Below are 5,427 nucleotides of genomic sequence, written 5' to 3' on the forward strand. Positions count from 1 at the left end.
TAACCAATTTATGTCCTTTTCTTTCAAAATTACCCATTCAATAAATGTGACCCTTGTGATTCTGACAATTTCATCTAAATTTGCATTTCATCAGTTTTCACATGGCTTTACTTCTACAGAGTTGTGATTACTACATGATTCTTCCTATATTTTTCTTGCATGTATGTTTGGGGGGGTTATATGTTTTTATACCATCTTCTCTATTCACTGAAAATCTAATCAAAGCTCCAATTATGTAGTAAAGTCTTGTGTAAATTGCCTGTTTCCCAAGACATACCAAGTTGGAGAGGTTTTAGACAAAGAGATATGAGTAACAATTTTTAAAAACTACAAGGAAAATAATCTGTATCTTTTTCCTTGTTTCCCACCAACCCTATAGCAAAATAGTTAGACCAGAACTATATAACTAGGTATATGTTGGTAATTAAGCTGAAAAATTACATTATTAGGTGAGAGTTCCAAAAATACAGAAATATGGGATGATATGGATTTTGTTTCCTAATTCATAGGAAAAATGTTACAAAGGCATAGAAATTAGACCTCAGTTTTTACTTTAAAACCGCTGTTAGTCAAAACAAAATGACGCAAAATAAGGACTCACAATTGTCATGGTTATACAGAGTAATCTGGAGTGGCTTTATAAAATATGGTCTCTGGGTGAAATAAGTCTTTATTCACAGAAATAAGGAGAGCTGCACATGACAACTGGATTTATAATATGCATCCATATGGACTAGCAGAGGCGTACGAGGCACAATTGGGGTTGCAATGATCCACATTAAATTCACGCCATTATGTAGGAAAGTGACAGCTATGTGTATTATAATTTTATATTTATCATAAAAAGGCTTCCACATTGCATTTCTCCTTCCATGAGAAAGATCCCAAAGTCGGGGGAGAACTAGAAAAACATGTGTGAACTCAGATTAACCAGGTAAGAGAGAATGCCCTCTCTTTACCATCAGAGTACTAAATAATCTCCAGGGATAAAAACCAGGGATGTTTGATGGTGGACCGGACTATCCAAGACTCTCCCTGATCTAGATAAAGAAACAAGTGGGCGGGCGCGGTGGCTCAAACCTGTAATCCCAGCACTTTGGGAGGCCGAGGCGGGTGGATCACGAGGTCAAGAGATCGAGACCACCCCGGTCAACATGGTGAAACCCCGTCTCTACTAAAAAACAAAAATACAAAAAATTAGCTGGGCATGGTGGCGCGTGCCTTTAATCCCAGCTACTCAGGAGGCTGAGACAGGAGAATTGCCTGAACCCAGGAGGCGGAGGTTGCGGTGAGCCGAGATCACGCCATTGCACTCCAGCCTGGGTAACAAGAGCCAAACTCCGTCTCAAAAAAAAAACAAAAAACAAAAAACAAGTAAAACCCTGAGAATAGGTGAAACACACTGGTATAGAGCAGGAGTTGACCAAACTTTTTCTGTAAAGGACCAGATATTAAATATTTTCAGCATTGTATGCTATACAGTCTGTTTCGATTTCTCAACTCTGGTTGCAGAATGAAAGCAGCTATAGACCAGTATATAAACAAATGAGCATGCCTATATTCCGATAAAGCTTTATTCGTAGACACTGAAATTGAGATTTTATATAATTTTCACGTCACAAAATTTTGATGTATTTGTGATTTTATTTCAAGTACTTCAAAATATAAAAGTGGATCATGAGTCCAGTTTAGACTGTGGGCGATATGATAGTTTGCTGGCCTCTGATGTAAAGCACTAAACACTTAAATTCTTAAATAATTAATGTAAGGTCAGAGAAGAAATTAGCAATAGAGGAAAATACAGTTTCATTACTTTACAGGATGATTATTTTATGAGTACTACTTTGAACCAGTAGAAAGGGAGGATATAAATCCAGTGTAACCGAATGATATTTGTAGTGTGAGTTAGTACCATATATTTTCTTGTATACTGGATTTTGTTTTTCCCCAGTCAGAGTAGATGTAGGCATGCATTTCCTTTGAGAATTATCACAGCCAGCAATACTAGAAACAACAGATGAAAAAAGATTGAGATCGGTCAGAGCAGTTCCCACTCCTCACAATTTTCCTGGGTGGAAAGAGGATGACTTGGTGGGAAATCAAAAGAATGGGGTGTTTTCCCTTGGATAGCTGAACAGGAAGAGGGGGAAGGTGGAGCAGCAATCTGTGTAGTCCCTGAGGCTGAGGTCCCCGTGACCAGAGCAAGAACAGACAGTTGTTGTGACATTATACAAACTTCACACCACCCCAAACCTCAGAAATCATATGCAATCCCCAGACTGGAGAGAGATTCTAAATTCTGATATGATGCTGAAATGAGTGGAGAATTCGATTTCTCTGAGCCCGTAGAATGGAGCCTTGAAATTCAATTAGAAAACAGAGTTACAGTTATTTCACATTTCTCTGTGTCATAAGACACAGACCCCTGATATTTGTACTTACATAGTACAAATATCAGTTACCTGAATGCTCTCAAGCCTTGAAGTTGGTGGGGAAACCATGTTTCCATCACATCTACAGGGGGAAATCCAACCTCACTTGGCAGCACCTTCCAGGATCTTTGGAAGTAATGTTTTTCTATTATTTCCTGCTTGTACTAAATTACCGTGATTTCTCTCAAGTTTAGCCTCTTTTGGCTGTTCTTTTTCTCCACTCCACGTCGTTCCCAAGGCAGAACACAGCCTCTTTCCCTTTTGTCAGAATGTCACAGGTACAAGGCATCTCTGCACACTAGATTCTCACTGAAGATTCAGCGATAACCAAGGAGGACAGGGGAAGAGGAAGAAGAATTTAGGCTGCAGCAAACACCTTAAAACCGACTAGTTAAAGATTTTTGCTCTTGAAAGATTCTAGCCCAGAACGTCTCCTTGGCTGCCTCTTGCTCAGCTCCCTGGCATCTTGATGCATTCCTTCTTCACATCCTCCTCCTCCCCATTCTTATCTCATTCACCCCTTCCTTTTTTACCCCTTTCTTCTTGGGTTACCTATGGCCATCCATCATTATCTTCTGCAGCAATGATTCCACTTCTGATGCAGTGAAAGTGTCTCATAGATTGTGTGTGTGTGTGTGTGTGTGTGTGTGTGTGTGTGTGTGTGTGTTAGATGAGAGAGCTATAGAGGATTGGAAAGATGAGGCGATAAAGATTCTCCTGGTAATGTTATGCTCCAAGGTCAGTTTGCCCTCAGTGTCTTGAGCTTCCACTCTGTTTCTTCCAAACTTCACTTCTGATTTATAGAGATCCCTGCACAGGCTGGAATTATGTTCTAAGGCTGGGAACTCCACAGCCTCTGTGGAAAGCTAACAAAGCCCATAGCAAATGGGCAAGACTCTGCTTCTAGAACAATCTACTTCAAGTCAAATTGTGGCATATGTGACATTAAGCAAGTTGCTTGTTCTCTTTATGTCTCAGTCATCTCATTGGGAAAATTGGAATTGAAAATAATAATACATATCTCAAAGGGCTACCATGGAGATTACATGAATTAATACATAGGAAGTGTTCAGAGAATGCCTGGCTATAGTAAGTAATTTCTAAATGTTAACACTTATCTAAGTTTACAGAGAAGCCTCTGTGCCAATATTGAGTTGGGACTACAGGGTTTCAGGATCAATTCCCACACTCAGATTTTAACCACAAAGAACTCACAGCATGCCAGGCTGGCTGACTGATGATGGCTTGAGCCATTGGGACTACCTGAGCAGCTTTTGGATAATGATGCCGGGACTAGCTAGATCACCACATTAAAAAAAATCGGGCTCTCTCTTCCATCGCACATGATGCTGAAAGGAACAAAGGCCAAGGGGAAGGTGGCTCCAGCTCCCGCCATCATAAAGAAACAGGAGACCAAGAAAATGGTGAATCCTGTTTGAGAAAAGGCCCAAGAATTTTGGCATTGGACAGGACATCAAGCTCAAAAGAGACCTCACCCACTTTGTGAAGTGGCCCTGCTATATCAGGTTGCAGTGGCAGAGAACCATCCTCTATAAGTGGCATAAAGTGTCCCCTGCGATGAACCAGTCCACCCAGACCCAGGACCGCCAAACAGCTACTCAGCTACTTAAGCTGGCCCATAAATAGAGACCAGAGACAAAGCAAGAGAAGAAGCAGAGGCTGTTGGCCGGGGCCGAGAAGAAAGCTGCCAGCAAAGGGGACGCCCCCACTAAGAGACCACCTGTCCTTTGAGCAGGAGTTAACACGGTCACCACCTGGGTGGAGAACAAAAAAGCTTAGCTGGTGGTGATTGCACACGACGTGGATCCCATCGAGCTGGTTGTCTTCTTGCCTGCCTTGTGTCATAAAATGGGGGTCCCTTACTTCATTATCAAGGGGAAGGCAAGACTGGGACGTCTAGTCCACAGGAAGACCTTCACCACTGTTGCCTTCACACAGGTTAACTCAGAAGACAAAGGCGCTTTGGCTAAGCTGGTGAAAGCTATCAGGACGAATTATGGCACATAACGATGAGATCCGCCATCAATGGGGAGGCAATGTCCTGGGTCCCAAGTCTGTGGCTCTCATCACCAAGCTCAAAAAGGCAAAAGCTAAAGAACCTGCCACAAAACTGGGTTAAATGTACACTGTTGAGTTTTCTGTACATAAAAATAATTAAAATAATACAAATTTTCCTTCAAAAAAGAAGAAATCAGATTTTATTTTGTTGATTGTTGACTTGACGGAGAAATTCCAAGCCTTTTTAAGTAGAGAAGTAATGTGATCTTTTTTGCATCAAGATAATGGTTTATACTCTGTAGGAGATGGTCTGCATGGGGAAGAGACTGGAAGTAGATTGATCACGTAAGAGATAGATACCAGTAGATTATGCCAAGGTGATGGAGACATAAATTAAGGTGGCAGCGGCAATGGGGCTGATGAAGAGAGTTTGGCATTTACAAGGTAGAATCAGCAGAACTCATCGACTAACTGGAAATGCAGGATGAGGAGGAGGAATGTTTTCTGATAATCCCAAGATTTGGGAGTGGGTAAGAGTAAATGGTGGTTTTGCCAACTCACTCTGTTCTTTTGAAGGCAAGCCTTTCCTCCCAAGGGGAAGGAAGAGAAAAAGAAGAGACTATAGTGAGTTTAGTCTGAGCTAGCAGGCCACTGGACAAACACGTCTGGAGTTACAGGGGCAAGTAATCGCTGGAATGAAATATCTGCGAGTTGTTAAACACTAGCATTCAACGGACCAACAAGGAAAGAATACTCCATAAAGGACAGATAGAAAACTTGGAGGCTACCCAGAGAACTAAGAGGGATGTGTTTTATAAAAGCCTGTAAAGAAGAAGTTTCAAGAAAGGAGCAGCCTGAGAATTCAATGAGAAACTGCCATGAGGAGTCTTGCGGCGTCACTGTGAGCAGCTGCAGTTGCAGTAAAGATGTCAGTAGCACTGGCTCTCATTGAGGAGTTGATGGAAAGAGAGACTAT

The sequence above is a fragment of the Callithrix jacchus genome, chromosome 13, assembly GCF_049354715.1.
Source record: "Callithrix jacchus isolate 240 chromosome 13, calJac240_pri, whole genome shotgun sequence".
NCBI lineage: Eukaryota > Metazoa > Chordata > Mammalia > Primates > Cebidae > Callithrix > Callithrix jacchus.